This window comes from Mus pahari, chromosome 9, assembly GCF_900095145.1.
Source record: "Mus pahari chromosome 9, PAHARI_EIJ_v1.1, whole genome shotgun sequence".
NCBI classification, from domain to species: Eukaryota; Metazoa; Chordata; class Mammalia; order Rodentia; family Muridae; genus Mus; species Mus pahari.
The window spans coordinates 26047090-26068277 of record NC_034598.1 but is presented as its reverse complement, the minus strand read 5'-3'; the positions used below and the strand labels follow the sequence as shown (position 1 = coordinate 26068277).

At 48.7% G+C, this 21188-nt stretch overlaps 1 protein-coding gene across 4 annotated transcripts in view; it reads left to right on the top strand.

Moving 5' to 3' along the window:
* Positions 1-21188, top strand: part of Cdh23 (cadherin related 23) — a 386464-nt gene that overhangs the window by 9183 nt on the left and 356093 nt on the right. Inside the window, exon 1 of one of the 4 annotated variants that reach the window (XM_029542203.1) lies at positions 20272-20354. The exons of the other annotated variants lie outside the window; for them this stretch is intronic. The gene's annotated coding sequence lies outside the window, so the exon portion shown is untranslated. Of the gene's footprint in view, positions 1-20271; positions 20355-21188 lie in introns of those variants that run through there. 4 annotated transcript variants of the gene reach the window in all.

Here is a 21188-nt window from a genome sequence, read left to right as displayed (position 1 = left end):
AAAAAAAAAAAAAGAAAAAAGAAAAGAAAATAGAGACCACCCCTTTTCCTGCCATCAAGCTGAGATGGGATATTTGACTGTCTCCAGTATCTGCAGAGAATTTAAGAGAGCTAAGAGGGGGAATGGCCCAGATAGCCTTAGGGATGAGCCAGTGGCCATCTCAGCATCTCAGAGCTCACAGACAGGGTCACCTCCTCATGGCACCTCGGAGCTATCTGCATGTTGAGGGTTTGATTAGGAACTGCTGGGATTCGGTATCCACCCTGGCCTCTGCTGTGGGGCAGGCTGGCCCATGGCTCCCTCAGTACTCATGGCTATGTTGGTTCGTCCATGCGATGCCCTCAGGCTGCTAAGTGTGCCGCAGAAGCCTGGTGGGTGGCTTGAGGGTGTGGGCAGGTGCAGGGTGACTAGGAGCCAGTATGGCAGGGAAAGCATGCCCCTCCCCCACCCAGACATGCTGAGATATTAGTGACAGGCCTGCTGCTGAGCCCCCCACCCCTAAGCTTAAATCTTAGGACCCCCACTACTCATCTGTTAAGCTGGAAGAAACAAAACTCTAAAAATCTGCAAGTGGCTAACTCTCCTGATCCGGGAACCAAGACTCTCACAAGACACAAAACTATGTGTGACAGAACCAGTGATGACTCGTGCAACCCCTGTTAGGTCAATCTATCATTTTTATTGATCCCCACCGATTCAGTGACGTAAGCAATATGCAACCAGCTGTCCCAGCCCGGTCACCTCCCAACCCAAAGAACAGTGTCTTCCCGATGGCTCTGACCCTTTACGCCCTCACTCATTTTGACAACCATCTTCCCCAAAAGGCATCTATGGCAGCCAATATTTATTAAGCACCACATGCTTGCTAAAAACTACACACACACTCACAACAGGGATGGGCCTGGCATGCTGGTTTACACCTATAACCCTAGCATAGGATGGCAAATTCAGGGCCATCCAGGGTTACAGGAGAGATCCTGTTTCAAAAACAAACAAACAAATCAACAAAAGTAACAGAAATAGACACACTAGTGTCCTGGCCTCGGAACTTATTTGGAATCCTGTTTTGGGGACAGCTCTCTCTATCCCCCTCTCTCTGCATGTACTTATGGCGTAGTTCTTTTTTAGCGTCCAGTGTCTGACTCAGCTAAAAGTGCCCATGTTGTCCTTCTCCCTTGGCCCCAGAGTTCCCACCTCACCTGGTGTCCAAGAAGCTGTTACAGGAAGGGAAGGGCAGGGTGTGAGGTGTGAAGGCCGGATGCTACCAGTAAGCTAGACCTGCATGGCTGACCTGCCAAGCCAGGTCCGCATTGCCTGAGGGCTATCGGAAACTGGAGCTTGGCCGGAAGAGGGGAGCCCATGAATAATACAGCGGGAGGGAAGGTTGTTATCTAGGTGACCTGGTTGCACCTGCGCGCTTCACAGCTTGCATGGGAGCCACGATGCAGGGCCGGGGTGTCAAAGGCAAGGCAGAGATCTCGGGGAAGGCAGGACAAACGCTCTTCCAAGTGTGTTAGCTTTTCCAGAGCCCTCTTCCCTGGCGTTGGCCCTGTGCTTGCCTCTGTGTGTGTGTGTGTGTGTGTGTGTGTGTGTGTGTGTGTGTGTGTGTGTGTGTGTTTGCATGTGTGTGTGTGTGTGTGTGTGTGTGTGTGTGTGTGTGTGTGTGTGTGTGTGTGTGTGTGTGTTTGCACATGAGTATGTGCCTTGGCCCAGGTTTTCTTTGGCTGAAACGCCCTGGGTGGGGAGCAGAGGGCTCCCAACCAGTGCCTGGGCTGGGACCGGTTGCTCTGGAATCCATTTTTGCTTCTGTTCTCAATCCTGTCAGTAGCAGGGTCTGAACGTGGGGGAAACTCTGACACCCCCGTCCCCAGATTTGGCAAGGGACATCTTTCCACACCTCCATAGCATCTCAGCCTGCATCACCAGGTTTAGGACCAAGCCCCACTGACTAGGGCCTACCTTATGGCCTCTCATCTCAGAACTAGGCCTTTAAGGGATGGGACAGCTCCGATGGTCAGCTTGGGAGCAGCAGCCGCCGGTTGGCTCCGGTGAGTATGAACGGGCATCGTGTACCCAGTTTTATCAGTGTGCCCTTCTAAACAAGGGGATTGTGTCCACCTAGAAGCCAGCCTCCCTAAATTCAGTCCTCTCTCATCCACTGTTAGCTACCAGGCAAATTCGCCAAGTGCTCTGTTCTGTTTTCTGGTCTGAAAAATGGAAACGCCAGCACCCGATTCAGAGAATTCTTGGGAGGATAAACTTATGCAAAAATAAAAGATGCTTAGAAAGAGTGCCTGCCACACAGAGATCACTGAACATATGCTACTTTTATCCTCATGGTACTGGGTTCTGAGGTGCCACAAGTTTGCATGCTGCCTGGGACTCCTGGGTCCTTTTTACCCAAGACAAAGTCCCCATGAATTGTTCTGGAGTGGGAGACCCAAACGGAGGGAAGCTCAATAATTCATTTGGTGAGTGGCCAATGGAAAGACAGGGCATGTCTGTGATTATTGATGCTGGTGCCAAGCGAACTAGGACTTTTCCAGCTTAACTGATGTGTAATATACAGAAAAGTGTGATACGTGTCCAGTCTGAGCTCCACAAAACAACCGATTCCTCATCAGCACCACTCAGACCAAAGAACCTCATCCCTAAAGGTCATTTCCCCACCAGCCCTGCAAGGCCACACCTATGCTGACTTCTAATGCCACATTCATTCTGACTTCGTTTTTGACGGTGCTGGATTTGGACTGAGGGCCCTACTGAAAGCAAGCTCTCCCACATAGCTACAGCCTAACTTATCTTCAAACTTAGATAAGCACGCAGTGTGCTGACTCTGGGGTTCCAAAGCACGACTGCACTTGCTGGTGAGATCGTTCTCGCATGTCTTAGCCCGCTTCAGTTTCTCTGCAATATTACCATGATATAATTTTACCATTCTAATCATCCATGTCCAATGATTTGAAACTGAGCTATCACACACACACACACACACACACACACACACACACACACACACACACACACAAACCATGTGAACATTTGTGTGCATGTGTCTTTTGGCATAGACACGTGCATGTGCAGTTTTCTGAGTATGTCACTGTCCTTCAACCGGTACAAACCCATGGCTTGGCTTTGACAGTTCTCTAGTCATTGGCTTGGTACCTAAGAGTGTGGTTCCTTCAGTTATATTTCTCTTGAAAACTGTTTTTTAATTTTGGCTCTGTGCGTTTCCATATAACTATTAGAAGCAGCTTTTGAACATCCCCAAGCCCTGCTGAGATTCTGATTGCAACTGCCTAGAGGAAAATCGACGTCTTTGCAATATTGAGTTTTCCAATCCATTAACAAGACTCACCTCGCCATTTATCCATGTCCTAATACATTTCTTTCAGGAATGAATTTAAGAGTCTGTAGCATCTCTTATTTCTTTTATAAGGCTTATTTCTATGTGTTCTATGTTTTTAAATACTCTTATAAGTGATATTTCTTATATCACACCACCTATTTGCCATAGAAATATGATTGATTGAAAATACTGGCCCATAGCTTCAAAATTTTGTTACTAAGTTTGTTAGTAAAACTTTGTTTCTTTACTAATTCTGACAGTTTATCTACAGACTTTTAAAAACCATTTAGGACACATGACCATGTTTTCTACAGGTAGAAGATTTTGTAAAACTTTGTTTCTTTACTAATTCTGACAGTTTATCATCTACAGACTTTTAAAAACCATTTAGGACACATGACCATGTTTTCTACAGGTAGAAGATTTTTATATCATGCTTTTGGAGACTTTTTTTTGATGACATCTGGAGTTAACTAAAACCCAATCAGCTGGGTATGCCTGTAAGAAATTCTTTTCTTAAATCATTTGAAGGGGGAAGACCCACTTTTAGTCTGGATCTTTTTTTTGTTTGTTTTTTGTTTGTTTGTTTGTTTTCCTTTTGGCTTTTCGAGACAGGGTTTCTCTGTGTAGCCCTGGCTGTCCTGGAACTCACTCTGTAGACCAGGCTGGCCTTGAACTCAGAAATCCGCCTACCTCTGCCTGCCACGTGCGCCACCACTGCTGGGCTAGTCTGGATCTTTTGAGGTGGGGAAGAAACACCTTTCATCCAGATCTTTTGAGGTGGGAAGATCCATCTTTCACCTGGACCACGCCTTCTGGTGGCAGTCTATACAAAGGACAGCAAAGGAGGAAGCACGTGCCCTTTGCCTGCTTGCTTTTGCCTTTGCTGCTGAGTCCATCTCTTCACTGCCATTAGAGCAAACGTTGGCAAACACTGAGGACCAGCCGAGACATCCAGCCTCGTGGACTGAACAACTACTGGATTCTTGGACCTTCTGTTGGTAGACAGCTATTGTTGGACTAGCAATCAATCAATCATCTGTCTATTTTTATTCTGTTCCTCTTGAGTAGCCCAACACAGCTCATAAGTTTGTTTCTCTCTCTATCCCGCTTTGGGTTCTGTTTCGCACACAGGGTAAGGTAGAGTTCGCTTGATTCTCCTGTATGTGATCAGTTTTCCCTGGTCTATCTGTCCTTTCTCCTGTCTTCCATAAAACCAACTTACTCCGTGTGATGGTTTGTTTCTGGACTACATTCTATTCCACAGGTCTGTGTGCCTTTCCTTCTGTCAGTACCACTAGCTTCGATGACGGTAGGTTTGTACTAGGCTTTAAAGTTGGGATGGATGGTCTCAACTACATAGGGGATTCTTTGAGATTTTGCCTAGAATCTTGTGGTGGACTTTTCAGTTTTTGTGAAGAGCACCACTGGGGTTTTTCTTTGCAACATGGTCTCACTATGTGGCCAAGGCTGACCTTATATGGTCCCCCTGCTTCGGCCGCCTGTCTATGGGGGATTACGGGTATGGGCTACCATGTCCACTCCCCACTGGGATTTTGATGGCACTGCATTCAATAGGCAGATTGTTTTAGGGGATATTGACAGTATCCTGAGATCACTGAGCTCTTGGAATGAGGGTGGATAGCTTTATACCAATTTATCCTCTTCCCTCCATCTCTTCCCGCAGGTGTTTTACAGCTGTTGGTGTCCATATTTGTCCAAGTTAGACTTCTACATGTCTCTTCCGTTTTGGTGCTGCCATGAATGGGATTGCCTTTTCTCCTTCTCTTTCGGATTTCTTTCGTTGTCTGTCTCAGAAGCACAGCTAATTTTTTTATGTGCTGTTTTGTATCTTGCAACTTCACCAAATGTGTTTATTCGTTCTGCCCCGTCTGCACTGTTGTCACATTCTTTGCTTCAAATTTTAATTTATTTTAAAAAATTTCTCTTTGTTGTCCAGTTGCATTACCTAGAGCTTTGAAAAAAAATGACGTTTTGTAGCTATGTGTATGTGTGCGTGCGTATGTGCAAGTGGGGGCCTTGGAAGGTGTTGGGTCCTCTGGAGTTGGAATTCCAGGTGGCTGTGAGCTGCCCGATGTAAGTACTGAGGAGTGAACTTGGATCTTCTGGAAGAGCAAGTGCTCCTACAGACTGAGCCATCTCTCCTGCCTCTTTCCAGGAGCCTTTAATGGGTCTGCAGAATGGACGTGTCAGTAGCAGACACCTTTACTTTGTTCCCACAGTCAGGAGAAGAGCTCAGCCCTTCACTCTGGAATACAACATTAGTTAAAGATACTTTCCATGGGCGGCATCTTCTGTTTCTTTTGCTCAGAACTTCTCGTTTGTTTTGTTTTTGAGACAGGGTCTCACTATGTAACTCTGGCTAGTTTGGAACTCAGTACGTATACCAGGACGGTCTTGAACTCACAGAAATTCAACTGTCTCTGCCTCCTGAGTTCTGGGATTAGAGATGTGCACCACCACACCTGGCTTGTATAGAATTCTATCAACTATTGTATACATTGATACACTAATATAGAATTTCTTCTTTCTGCTGACAATGTAGAAAATTATAATGTTGGATTTTTCAGAAGTTAACATATCTTTCATTCCTGGAATAAAGGCAGAGACACATACACACACGCATCCAACATACAGACACCCATACATACTTGCACACACAGAGACATACATACAGAGACACCTAATATACAGACACACATGCATACATGCACACAAGCGCACATGTACACATATGCACATGCACATATATGCACCCATGTGCATACATGAATGCATACACGTACACACGTACATGCACACACATACACATATGCACACACATGTGCATGCACACACATGCTTTTCACAGCTTCTCTCTACCACCCATCAACTCCAGAAGTTTTGTTCTGCATGATTGTGGTTTGCTGTGTGGGGTCTGATTTTATTTCCACATGTGCTCCTGGACTTCCCTTTCTTGTGATCTGACTTTCCTTATCAGATCACAGTTAAATTCTGCTGGCTTTTGATTCGCCGGGGACCGTTCCTGTTTTTTCCTGTTTTCCTGGAGACTCTGGGAAGGTTTGCGCTCTGTGTTCTCCTTGCCCATTGAGTGGTTCAGCTGTGTGGGCTCGGACTTCTTGATGGGAAGGTTATGAACTGTAGTTTCCGATTCTTAGAGTCATGGGGCTATGTTAGCATTCTGTGTGCCAGTTTAAGTAAATTGTAGTTCACGAGGGCTTTATCATTTGCTACTTTTCAAGTTGGCCAACAACAAATCTACCTCCTTGGCCTCTTATTTAACTTTATTTATTTATTCAGTGTAAACACATGTGTGTATGTGCATGTGAGTGTGCATGTGTGTGCACATGTGTGCGCGTGTGTGGGTGTCTGTCTGTGCACGCCTCTGTGTGGCTGAAGAGATAACTCCTGACCTGCGGGTGGATGTGGCTAGAATTACATCATCCTTATCAGGTGGCCCTGAGAACTAACAGTAAAAGAATGCTGCCATACTGAGTATGTATTCAAGAAAGGACAGTTGCCACCAATGTTATTATCCCCATCATCCCTACTACCACCATCATCACCATCTCCACTATCATCCTCATCATCACCACCACCACCATCACCATCATCACCACCTTCACCATCATCACCATCTCTACCACCACCACTGCCACCACCTTCATCACCACTTTGGCCTTTCAGGTTATAGAATTAATAAGTCTTTCAGGGCTTTGGGGGCCCTGGGGGAGCTTGTGAGGCTCAGGGCTCCTGTGCTCCGGCCTTCTTCCTTGCTCAGCAGGCAAGCTCACCTGTCTCATGTCCACTCCCACTATTCTCTTCACTGCTTCCTTCTCTGAGGAGGTCCCAGGGCAGCCTCTGCTTCCAGGGTGTGCATGCTGGATGACCCCGTAACCTCGAATGTGAAGAGGCAACTATGGCGGCTGCTTGCTGCACCTCTTGCTGTCACTCATGACTCTACCCTTCCCAAGCAGGGCCACCCTGGAAATGGCTCTAGGACAGCTTCCCAGCCATTTAATGTGGGTATCAGTGTTCGTGGAATATAATGTGGACCAAGAGGGGCCATGATAAATGTGTGGAGTCCCCAATCAGGGACTCGGCAAGGCGGGGCTCTTCCCGTTAGAGCAGGTCCCGCAGCTTAAGTAGCTTAGGCATGTCTGAGGTCCAGCCGGCCCATCTGGGAGTGGCAGTGCGTGTCACCTCCAAACACGTGAGCTGTGTTTCTTTGAGCTTGTCCTCACCCTGCGGGCACCTGGGAGTAAGGTCAGATGCGAGCAGCCCTTGAAGGGACCCTGGACTCAGAAGGGACGGCTGTGATTGGCTGTATCTCAAATACCTTAAGTGCTGCTGGGGGTGGAAGTCCCTCCCACCCACCAGGCCACAGGAAGTCCCTCCCCATGCCCTACTCAGCAGGCCACAGGAAGTCCCTCCCACCCACCAGGCCACAGGAAGTCCCTCCCCATTCCCTACCCAGCAGGCCACAGGAAGTCCCTCCCACCCACCTGGCTACAGGACAAGTATTCCCAAGGTTGACTGAGCCGCAACCCATCTGCTTTTGAGTGGGACTCAGAGAGTTTGTTGAGTGATTGAGTGACTTGCTCTAAGAGGTGGGAGTTATTGGTGTGACTGGAGAAGCGCCTAGAAGACAGAACGGGATCGCTTAGGAGAGGAAATAGGTCGTGTGGGGGGAGGGCGTCCCTTTTGAGACACCAAAGTACCTATTTTAAAAATTTATTTATTTTTATTTATTTAAAATTTATTTACTTATTTATCAAATTACATATTTATTGTTCATGTTTATTTACTTACTGTGTGTGCTGCACGCCCCTCTTTGTGTGGTGTTGGATAGCTCCCTCAATTACTCTCTTTTTTGTGTGTATGCGCATGCGGTAGTATATATGTGTGTGTGTGTGTGTTTGTGTGTGATGTGTTGTGCTTGTGTGCAAGTGTGTGTGTAGGTGTGTGCATTTGTGTATGGTGTGTGTATATGTGTGCGTGTGTGAGCATGTGATGTGTGTGTACATGTATGTATGTGTGCGTGTGTGTATAGGTGTGTGTACACATGTGTGATGTGTGTGTGTGCACGTGTGCATACACACAGCACTCCTGTAGGTACTAGCAGGTCTTTGTGTTCCCCCTTTCCTTATTCTGCTGAGGCAGTCTCTGCCTGAACCTGGAACTTCTGACAGTTGGTCAGCCAGCCTGCCCTGGTAATCTGGCATCTGTCTGCCTGGTGCTGGATGTGATAGGACTGCACCTTCTTGTCCTGTGGGCACTGGGGTCAAACCCCATGCTACACAAGTGCCACTTCACCTTCTGTTCGGGGACAGGGTCTCTCTGTGGATTTGGTTGCTAGCTGGCCAGAGAGCTCCAGGATTCACCACATGGGAAGCTTCTATGACAGATGCTAGGATTTGAACTTGGGTCCTCACCCCTAGGTGGGAGGCACCTTACCTACTGAGTAATCTCCTCAACCCTTAAATTTATTTCTGAACACTGAGTGGGGCACATGTAAAACTCAAAAATCCCCAAAAGGTATCTAGAGAGTTGCCAGCCCTGGCTTCTCAAGTTCTGTCCATTAGCATGTGTGTGCATGGGAATGTGTGTGCACATACTCAAGTGATGATGATGATGACGATGACGATGACAACGACGACAATGATAACAATGATGATGACGGTGACAATGTTTAACTGCAACTGATGATGGTAGTAATGATGATGATGATGATGGTCATGATGGTGGTGGTGATGACCATAGTGATGATGATGGTGGTGATGATGATGGTAGTTATGGCCACAATGATGATGATGACGATGGTGACGATCATGCTGACTGCAGTGATGATGGCACATGACAACAGTGATGTTGACAATGATAGTGGCAATGACAAAGATGGCTGGAGTGATGATATCCAATGATCTTAGCAGTGATGATGATGAGAATTAGGACAATGGTCGTCATGGCCCCCCAACAACCCTCATCTATTTCAGAGATGAGGGAAACTGAGGCACAGAACAATACAGCTGCCCATTCAGACCCACACACCTGAGCAAGTAGGATGTGTACCCTGTGTGTCTGGCTCTTTATCTCAGGACCTTTTCCTCTCTGTAGTTCTTGGTAGAGTACCAGGCTAGCCAGGGTGGGGCTGACCCCCATCCTGGGAGACATTCAAAGAGATGATCGCCAAGGCTTTCCCAGACAGCTCTGTCCCTGTCTATGGTTTCTGCTTCTCCCTGCCTGGGGACCATCTTTTCTTCTCTCTGTAGGAGCCTCTGGGTCCTCATCCGTTCCTGCTGACCTGGCAGGAACCCTTTTAGCACCTTGTGAGCAAAGTAGGCCAGCCCAGCCTCCCTCCTCACAGGGACAGTGGTGAGCACAGAGTGGGACACCACTTAGCTGCATAGTAGGTCTGTCCAGCCAGGAGCAGTCTATCGTGTCCCTGCCTGGTCCCCTGCCCCACTGCCTCTTCACAGTCGTCTCTTCCTGCCTCCGTTCTCCCCACTCCCCAAGCTCAGCCCAAGGAACACTTTTAAGCCTGGGGACATGGGTGGGGGCACGTGGGAAAAAGCCAAGTAAAATTCCTCACTGGGAACAAATCTCATTTTCCAGAAAGTCTTGACAAAATGAGGCATTAAATTACAATATTTTGGAGAGCGTCGTAATTCTACTGCAGACAGCCCTTCATCATGGCATCTGAAAGCTGAGAAAATACAAAACTCATTAGATTAAAATAAACCACCTACTGCTCAGGAGAAAAGCTTATTTATCAATATCAATTTACTTATGATTACGCTGGCCCGCAATTTGTTATTTTTAGGAATTATGATTTGTGTATTGCTTATACACATGTGAAATTTTTTTTTTAAATTGAGCATTTAAAAAAAAAAAAGATACCTTTGTCCTTAGCAAAGGTTAGAAAGTGATTTCAGGGTGGGCATGGAGAGAGTCATAAATATAGAGAGACAGGAGGCGGGTGGCAGAACACGGTGAGCTGTGTGGTGCTGGTGTGACTTCCCTCATGGACCTTCAGCCACATCTTGTATACCTCTCCAGATGGGAGGCTCACTACCCACTACGAATATACTCCATCCTTTGGATAGCTAAGCTAACTAAGATGCCTCTCCTCTGAATGACTCAAAGGCTGCTTTACAAAACTGACTGTTGCACAGAACTCCTGGCTGATTCCCAGGCTTAAACGCATCCTGGCAGAGCTCAGTCTTACCACCTGTGAAACGGGCATGCTGTCTGAGTACCCCGCTGACCCCTGGGGTAGCAGCATGAGAAGTGCTCATGTTAGAGGTGTGTTGTTTTCCATTTTTTATTGCCATAACATACACATAATGTAAATTTGGCCATTTGGGTCATTTTAAGTGCATGGTTCTGTGGCACTGAATGCCATTGGATAGCATCATAGACATCTACCTTCTGGAACTTTCTATCATGTGCAACTGAAATTGTGTCCCATTCGGTGCTCCCCAGCACCTGATACCACCCTTGAACTTCCTATGAACTTGATCGGCCCAAGTTGCTCATATGAGAGGGGTCCTGAGGTCTCCCTCATTCCCCTTAGTCAATGTTTTAGACTCTTCCCTGCTTAGTGTGGGCCAGATTTTCCTACAGTTTTGATCATGGCTGTCAACCTTCCTAAGCCTGCGACCCTTTAATACAGTGCCTCAGGTTGTGGTGACCCCCAACTACAACATTATTTTGTTGCTGCTACATAACCGTAGTTTTGCCAGTGTTATGAATTGTAATGTAAATATCTGATGTGCAGGATATCTGGTATGCGACCCCCTTGAGGGTTGTGACCCACAAGTTGAGAACTGCTGCTTTAGATTAAAAAAAAATATATTGTGGGTATACATGCAGCAGAGCACTCAGACATTAAATAAATTAATGTTGGGGCTGGAGTGATGGCTCAGTGGGTTAAGAGCACTGACTGCTCTTCCAGAGGACCTGGGTTCAATTCCCAGCATGGGAGCTCACAGCTGTCTATAACTCCAAGATCTAATACCCTTACACAGACATACATGCAGGCAAAACATCAAGGAATATAAAATAAAAATAAATACATTTAAAAATATGGTGGTGTATGCATCATACATGTGGGTGCGTGATATATACATGTGTGCCAGTGCACCACAGCACATGTGTGGAGGTCAGAGGACAACTTTGTGAAGTTGATTTCCCCCTTCTACCTTTAGATGGTGGACTGGCTGCTTTTGCGTGTCAACTTGACACAGCTGGAGTTATCACAGAGAAAGGAACTTCAGGTGAGGAAATGCCTCCATGAGATCCAGCTGTAAGGCATTTTCTCAATTAGTGATCAAGGGTGGGAGGGCCCACTGCAGGTGGAGTCATCCATGGCCTGGTAGTCTTGGGACTTTCTTTAGTTAAGTAAGAAAGCAAACTAAACAAGCCAGGGGAAGCAAGCCAGTAAGCAGCATCCCTTCCCAGCCTCTGCATCAGCTCCTGCTTCCTGACCTGCTTGAGTTCCAGTCCCGACTTCCTTTGGTGATGAACAACGATGTAGAAAGTGTAAGCTGAATAAACCCTTTCCTCCCCAACTTGCTTCTTAATCGTGATGTTTGTGCAGGAATAGAAACCCTGACTAAGACACGTGGGCTCTGAGGACGGAGCTCTGGTCGCTAGGCTTGCTCAGTAAGCACCCCTACCATCTCATTGGCCTAGATTTCCTTACCATTAAGGGTGAAGGTTCCCCCACTGTGCGAATGTGCTAGGTTTTGCTTGTCTATTTGGTCATGAGAAGTTGGTATTTGGTAGGTCCCACCTTTTGCCCATCGAGGTCATACTGTTCTGAAAACTGCTGTACACATGTCCCTGTGTGTTTGGGACCAAGAGTCTGACCAGCCACAGTGATGGTTAAGAGAGGGACAGAGCCCGGTGAGTTGAAGGCAGGAATCTGATAGTCCAAGGGAAGGAGGAACGCACTTCTGGCTGGATGTGTGGAAGCTGTTCACTGACTGACTGCATGGATGGAGAGACATTTCCTCAGATGAGAAAGGCAAAGACAGGAACCTCAGAGAAGAGACAAGATTGCTGTGTCTTCCAATGGGAGCCCATGCTCGTGGGTAGATGGCTCACGGGAGGAGGCAGATGCTGCTTGCTGGGTGAGGAGGGTCTGCTGGCACAATGGCCCTGGGTTCCTCCCTCATCCCATGCTGGGACAGATGCCTGCAGTGATGTAGGAAGGAGGAGGGATGCTAAAGACACCCTTCCAGGAGGATCCAGGATGGTGCCACGTGGCACCAGAGAGCTGTGCCTGGAGAGCAGGGCTGGACACACAAGGTGAAGCCAGCGGTGCTCCGAGGAGAGGAGCCCAGCCCAGCGCACTGGTGACTGGCATGGGAGGTGTCAGCAAGGCGCCACCGTGCCTGGCCAGACTCTGCAGCCTGCTTGCCTTGGCTGAAGCGTGGGAGAGGAAGAGGTTGAGTTCGACGAGTCTGTTTTTGCTCTTATAACTTGATGGTGGCAGTCAGGAGCCTCCGGTGTCTTCCTAGAATAGGCAGAAAGAGCAATGGCCTTGTGGTGTCCTGACCAGGGGAATGGTGGCTTACAGTGCAGGCCTTAGAGCGGTGACTCTCAACCTGTGGGTCACTACCCTCTTGTGGGAATGGAGGTGGGGTGCGGAGGGGTTGAACGACCCTTCCACAGGGGTCACATATCAGATATTTACACTATGATTCATAAAAGTAGCAAAATTACAGTCATGAAGTAGCAATGAAACTAATCTTGTGGCTGGGGGTCACCATGATATGAGGCACTGTACTAAAGGGTGGCAGCATCAGGACCACTACCTTAGGTGTATTTCACAGCAGCTACCTTGCAATCCAGCTCCTGAGTCCCAAAGCCTAATCATGTGTATGTGTGTGTGTGTGTGTGTGTGTGTGTGTGTGTGTATTTGGAGGTGAGACTCTATCAGCATTTCCTTTACCAAAATGAAATGTTAAACAATAACCTATGGGGCTGTCATCAGAGCCCTGGCTCAGTTACATTGCCCCCTGTGCTGGCTAGTTTTGTGTCAACTTGACAGGAGCTAGAGTTATTTGAAAGGGGGGAGCCTCGATTAAGAAAATGCCTCCATAAGATTCAGCTGTAAGGCTTTTTCTTAACTAGTGATTGATGGGGGAGGACCCAGCTCATTGTGGGTGGTGCCGTCCTTGGGCTGGTGATCCTGAGTTCTATAAGAAAGCAGGCTAAACAAGCCAGGGGGAGCAAGGCAGTAAGCAACACACCTCCATGGCCTCTGCATCAGCTCCTGCCTCTAGGTTCCTGTCCTGTTTGAGTTCCTGCCCTGACTTCCCTCAGTGATTGGCTATTACCTGGAAATGTAAGCTGAAAAAAAAAAGCCCCCCAAACCCTTTCCTACCCAAGGTGCTTTGGTCATGGTGTTTCATCACAGCAATAGTGATCCTAACTAGGGCACATCCTTACACTGAGATAATCTTCAACTATTGAATAGGGTGAGGTAGGCAGCTTCCATTGAAACTGTACCTATAGTGTCAGCTATTTTGAAGGCTGAGGTGGGAAGACCTATAGAGTCTTGGAGTTCAAAGCCAGTCTGAACATTAAAACAACACTAAATCGTCCATCCATCCATTTATCCATCCATCCACCCATCCATCCACCCATCCATTTATCCATACATCCATCCATCATTCATTCATTCATTCATTCATTCATCCATCTATCCACCCATCTACCGTTTATCCATCCATCTGTCTATCCATTTATCCATCCATCATTTATCTATCCATCCATTCTTCCATCTGGGAGTAGGATGTGGACACTGTGTAGTTTTATTTACTTGTTTTTACCAAGTGTGTAGGGGTACATGTATGTAACATGTAACACCAGAGATCAGCTTCAGGTGTCATTCCTCAGATCACGCCCACTTTGGGCTTTTTGTGTTGTTTGTTTTTTTGTTTTTTTGAGACGGAGTTCACCGCTTAGGCTAGCTGACTAGCCAGGGAGCCCCAGGGAACCTCGCATATTTTCCTTGCCCATGCTGAGACTGCAAGTGCCTGGCTGTTGGAAAAGAAATGTGGCTCTGGTGGCTGGATTTAGGTCCCCATGCTTGCATGGTAAGTACTTTACTAAGTTATCTCCAGAGCCCCTAGGTGTTTAAAAATTGTGTGTGCTATGGCATGCACATGAAGTTCAAAGGACAACCGTTGGGAGTGGGTTCTTTGATTCCAACATGGGATCTGGGGACTGAACTCGGGTTGTCCAGTGTCTTTACCCTCTGAGCTCGCAGGCCTCCTCAGTATTTTGTTAAGAGAGGGAGCACATGTGGGCTTAGTGGCTCATGATCCCAGCACACAGGATCTCTGAGTTCGAGACCAGCCTGGTTAACAGATCAAGTTCCAGGACAGCCAAGATGACACTGGGAAACTCTGTGTCAAAACACCAATAGAGAGGCTGACTGTGTGTGTGTGTGTGTGTGTGTGTGTGTGTGTGTGTGTGTGTGTGTATGTATGCGGGTGACACTTCAGGGAGCCCTGGAGCAGCAGGGTAGGACTTCACTAGTAGGAGTGTTAGCTTCCTGCTCTGTTCTTTTTTCCCCTAGTTATTCACCATGCCTGTAGAGTGCTACAATGTATGTAAGAAAAATACAATGTAGGTTTCGCTGGATGAATTCACAAAGGGTAGGCAGAGGGCTCAAAGTCTTGATTGGAAGATACCAGGCGGGCTCTTGGGGTCTCAGGTCATATCCCATCCACCCCTGCTGCCTCCCAAGCCTCTCCAGTGCCCCTTGATGGGAGTTTTGGGAAAGGTGCAAGGTCAGAATGTCTGTGTCCCTCCTTTCTGCCTACACAGTGGCCTTCAAAGTGTGGCTACGGGTGACCAGTATCAGCTCGTCCATGAACGGCCTTCAGGGTGTCATTGGCAGGCAGCACACATGCACGAGTCTCTTGGTGTGTGGTGACGTGACTAACCCCTGCATTGGGTTTGATTTCGGCAGCATGTTGCCATTCAGAGTTGAGTGCATCTGATTTTATGGGAATTCATAACAGTTCCAACTAAATCGTGGTACCCTGCTGTGAAAATCTCTCCCTCCTGAGAAAGCAAACCGCTGCTCAGCCATCCCCCTCTGCCCCTTTCTCTCCTCCTGTTCTGCTGGCCTTTCCCCCTGCTTGCTGGGGTAAGGGAATACTAGTTCTTGCCCAAATGTGGTTCTTCTTCTTCTTCTTTTTTTTTTTTTTTTTGTGGTGGAGGGTGGGGGTGGGGTGGGGGATGAATGGTCACCCTGCCTAGGAATCAGGTGTGTTTCCCAAAAGATGGGGGTGTGGCCAATTGTCATCTTAGAGAGGAGCCCCTAGACTGGGAAGTCCAGCTGCCGTGGGTTTTCTTTAGTATTTTGAGGCGTCTATAGGTGTAAAGGAAAGATCTCTTCAGATTAGCAAGGAATGTAGCTTCCTCCAGCCTGGACAGTGGACTGTGATAGGATGGGGGAGCCTCTGGGGTGAGGCTGGGGGCCCCACCTGGATAATAAGCATTTTGTGGGTGCTCTCCTTGAAAGTCACAGAGAGCCCAGCCTCTTTATGGGTATGTGTAGATACATGTATGTGCACATAAGCATGTATGTTGGTGTGTATGTATGTATGTATGCACGCATGTATGTGGTATCTGAACAACGCCTGGACACATGCTTTTTCCTCTGCTATTAGTCTTCAGCCGGGGCCATGCTGCAGACCTGGGTCTTGTCTCTAAGGCCTGGTGTGGGCTGTTCTGGGCTTATGTGTGCCCCTTTGGGGCGTGGCATGTCCTCCTGACTACCGTACCACAAAGCAGGGAGGCAGTGTCGCTCGGCTTACCAAGATGGAGAGACGAGGACTGCTGTAGCTTCCTGAGACGTTTACAGTTGGCTTTTCTTGGTCACTGTGGCAAACACTAGGGCTGAAAACCTTTAAAAAGGAAGGGCATATTTGAGCTCAGGGTCTCAGAGGTTTTGGTGTGTGGTTTGTTTGTTTGTTTGAGACAGGGTTTCTCTGTATAGCCCTGGCTGTCCTGGAGCTCACTTTGTAGACCAGGCTGGCCTCGAACTCAGAAATCCGCCTCCTGCCTCTGCCTCCCGAGTGCTGGGATTAAAGGCATGCGCCACCACGCCTGGCTTGGTGTGTGGTTTCTTAGCCCCCATGTGCCTGGCAGAACATCCCGGCAGAAGGATGGCCCATTCTTCACTTCTTAGTGGCAAGAAAGGAAAAAAAAAAGTTATGGGAAAAGTTTAGATTGAGATACAAGCCCTTAGGGGGAGACTCCACCCTCCCACCCCACTCACGTGACCAGCTTCCTCCTGCTAGGCCCCGCCTCCTCCCTTTTTACTCTCCTCCAATAAGGCGGCTGTTTTAGGAGTCCTTGGAAGGATGGATGCACGGATCCTGTCACAGTTTGCTGTGTTGGAGACTCCTCCACACATCTCCATCCTGGCTGGCCTCAGGGCCCCCAGCCAGTTACCTGCTCAGCGGGTAACCTAGCCATCAACAGGGGAGCCCAACTTCGCGGGCCCATTCTGCATGCTGCCTCACTCCTCGGTGCCTTTGCTGCAGCCCCACTTCCCATTCTCTAGGCCAGAGTTGCAGTGCCTCTTCCCGTCGGAGGTGTGTCATCTTCGGGTGGAAACCCTCACTGCTCTTGCCGGGATAGGGCCCATAATGTCCCATATGTCACACCTGTTCCCTGCTGGGCGCCTGAAGCAGCTCTGGTCTGTATCACCAGTTTCCTCCACGTCAGCTTCCATCCCACCCTGGGCCTACATCCCTCTTGCACTTAGCAGTTGAGCTGCTGGTTCAGAACCCAAGCCACTTGGCCGGCGGGGCTCAAGGTGTCCGTGATGGCACTGTGCCCTCATTGCCTACACTTCATTATATGCTCTAATCAGCCATGCTAACCCTTCCCGTTCCTCAACTATGCTAAGCACATTCCAGCCCCAGGACCTTTGCACAGGCCATTGCAGATGTTTGCATGGTTCATTCTCCTACCTTCTCACCTGTCCATGTCAGAGTGTTTTCACCCTAGGGACACCCTGGAGTGTTTTCTTGCCCTGTTCTTTCCTCTTCCCTGCTTCTCCCTGCTCCTAATGCAGCCCCTTCCCCGACAACTCTGATTGGGCAGATCCCTCCCATGGATCATCAGGTCCCCTCAGGCAGGGTCTGGACTTTGTACTTTTCCTGTATCCAGGAGTACGAAGTGGTCACGTCAGGACAGGCATGTACAGTGTCCCTTCTGTTAGCCCCCCCTTTCTTGGTCTCCCCAATGGCCCAGCCTTTAGGATGTCGGAATCATGATCTGATATACTGGCCTATCTAGTGGATATGGAATCTTGCCTCCTACCCACTTCACTTCACCCAGGGCAGGTCTGTCTGAGCTCACGACATCTGAGGTCTGCAACTCTGAGTGACTGTGCAAGCCTTCAGAATGGAGTTTAACTCCAGACCCGACCACTCACTAGCTGTGTGACCTTAGGCAGGTTATTTAACCTTTCTGAGCCCCAGCATGTAGAAGGCCTGCCATACAACACGCACTGAATAAACGTTAGCATCACGGATCCTGGGCATCTCTGTAGCTCTCTTGTGTACCTTGGGGTCCTCTGTTGGTGGCCCTAGGCAGTAGCAGAATTTGACTACCTAGCTCATGTCTACAGGTGTGTTCTTGTTCCTGTTCATCCAAAGAACTTGGTGTCCGGTTGGCAGGAGTGTTTTAGGGCCTGGCCATGTGTCTCCTTGGCAATGGGGATATTTCGGAAGTTCCTGGAAGGTTTCCTACGTATGTGAAGTATCGATAAGCCAGGTACCTGAAAGATCTGGGGATAGCTGCCTGGGACCCTGCATGTAAATGGTTCTGGCGACTTGCATACCTAGGCAGGAAGCCCAGCATGAACAGTGTGTGTGTGTGTGTGTGTGTGTGTGTGTGTGTGTGTTCTGGCCTGCTGTGGAGAGGTGATGGGGTGCACTGACCACATCTCCAGAGTAGGAACTTGCAGCCTGTGGTAGAGAGAGGCACTTGGTGAAAGTGGGGAGGGCCAGGAAGCTGGGGAGCAGAGCATTGCAAAGTTAGACTTTCCCGGGGTGGGGGTCGGGTGTGGGGTTACCACCAGTCATAGCAGCAGGCAAAGGCAGCATCCGTCAAAATAGCCATGTGCAAACCAAACCAGGCTGCAGCCTCTGCACATGGCCTGTGGCTGCAATGATCTTGGGCAGTTGTCCTGGCTGGTTTTGTGTGTCAACTTGACTCAAGCTGGAGTTATCACAGAGAAGGAGCCTCCCTTGGGAAAATGCCTCCATGAGATCCAGCTGTAAGGCATTTTCTCAATTAGTGATCAAGGGTGGGAGGGACCATGATGGGTGGTGTGCTATCCCTGGGCTGGTAGTCCTGGGTTCTATAAGACAGCAAGCTGAGCAAGCCAGTAAGTTACATCCCTCCATGGCTTCTGCATCAGCTCCTGCTTCCTGACCTGCTTGAGTTCCAGTCCTGACTTCCTTTGGCGATGAACAGCAATGTGAAAGTGTAAGCTGAATACAACTTGCTTCTTGGTCATAACGTTTGTGCAGGAATAGAAACCCCGACTAAGACAGCCATCTCATCTGTAAAATAGAAATTGCCAAAGGAGTGGGGCCAAAGAAAAAGGAGGTCTGAGCTTCAGGGACCATCCAAGGCCAGTATGGACCAGTTCTAGCCAGGCCACTTGCCTTCACTCTTTGGGTGCCATGAGGTTAGGGTATGGTCCATGGCCTCACACTAGGGACGGAGACTGAGAATGGGAGTCTTCAGAGTGTGGGTGGTGTTTGCTCTCCCTTAACTGACAGCTGGGGCACTGAGCCAGTTTGATGGGCTGAGAAGAGGAGATAGACAGACACCAGAGAGAGGTTGGATCCCAGAACGTTGCAGTGACCTTGAGCAGACCTTGTGGGATGGGGCATGCGTCATTCAGGCCTGTGAACTGTGTCAGGTGCTCCACTGGACAGACGCTCCTCCTTGCTGATCAAAGATGCTCCTTCATGGAGGGGCCACCTTCTCATATGGAAGAAGATCAGTTTGGGGTTGTAATGCATCGTTGGAAACTCAGTTCTCCGGAGGTAGAGGTAGGCTTGTGGGGTCAAGGTCAACCTCGGCTAGAGAGCAAGACTGCCTAGAAAGAACAGCACAGAACAGGCCTGGGAAGATAGCTCAGCGGGTAAAGCGTGAGGACCTGCGTTCACATCCCTGGTAGCCACATTGTAGCTGGGCGTGGCAGCATGCATCTGTAGGCTGGGCACCCAGAGGTGCTGTAGGGAAAGACAGGAAGTCCTGGAGTCATGTTGTGGAGTCAGCTTATCCCAACTGGGAACTCCAGGATCAGTGAGAGACCTTGTCTCAAACAATACAGCAGAGAGTAATTGAGGAAGACATCAGTTGTAGGATTCTTGCTTCTATAGGCATGGGCATGTGTGAGCACATCTATGTATACACCCCCCACTCCCAACACACACCCATATAAGAAACAATACATGTAAGAAAAGGGAGTCACAGAGGATGGTATGGTGGCATACCAGGCACACGACTCACCCCAGGGTGACTTTTCCTAGTGACAATCTCATCATCTGTAATGGAGACAGGAATACATCTTATTGAGTTGATTGGGAAGAAACCAGTAAAAACCTCTGTTTGGTGGAATCGTCTCACGGCGGGTCCTTAGCTTCCTTCCTCCCTCTTTGTGTGCGCCACAAACTTCCCGCAGCTCCCGGCAGTGTGGTGTGAATTCCCCAGCTATTTCTGGGTGATGTTCCTAACAGATGTTTAATTCTCCTAACATCTGGTCCAGGAAAGCAGATTCTTTTTCTTCCTAAAGACAGTCACTCACCGCGAGGCGTCAGCTTGTCACTCAATTGCCTTGTGCCTCGGTTTCTCCAGTTGTAAATCAGGGATAATGTACGTGATGCTGGCTGGCTTCTTTTCCGGATCCGGTGGATAATTCGAGGTAACAGATGGAACGTTTAGAAAGTGCTCAACCTCACCGGTAGTTAGGGAAATGCAAATGCAAGTGAGGGCGACAGGCCGTTTGTCATAGGTCCGATTGGTGGCCATTTACAAAGAGGGATCACTTGCAGGTGGGACCTGCTGCACACCTCACCTCGGGAGGGACTGAGAGTTGCTGCCACCGTTCCCAAAAGGCAGACATACACCCTTGGGGTTTGTGTTTAATTGACCTGGCAATGCTTTGGCTGGAGGATCGCAGCCCTGGAACTAGCAGAGCCCCGACACAGGCGCACAGAGGGGAAAACCTACCGTAGCCTTGCCTGTAGGGGAAAGAATCCAGACGCCTCAGAGGGGACAGCTCTCTCTATGGCAGGAAATCCCTGCTCGGCTATTTTTAGCTCCTGAGGGAAAGGAGACAGCATAGGCCTGGAGGGTCATCTGTGAATGTCACGGGAGGGAGGGGCTTTTAAATTTTAATTAACATTTTTTTTCAGGGCTGGATATGAAGCCCAGGTCCTTTCATTTGCTAGCTAGGTTGTTTTACCACTGAGCTGCACCCTGCTCCTCAGTGAGAGACTCTAGGCTGGCTCTTTACTTCTGAGCCCCTCCCTGGCCCCTGCCCCCTCCCCCATACTGACCAGGGCTGTACCACTGAGCTATAAACCCTTGGCCCCCACTGGTGGATTCTGAGTAGACACTGTACCTCTCTGAGCCACACCCTAGCCCCTCACTAGCAGATTCTAGGCAAACTCTCTACCACAAGTTACCACAGAGATCAACAGTAGTCACAGAGATCCAAGCCATGACAGAGCAGGAACACACTGAGAAACAAACA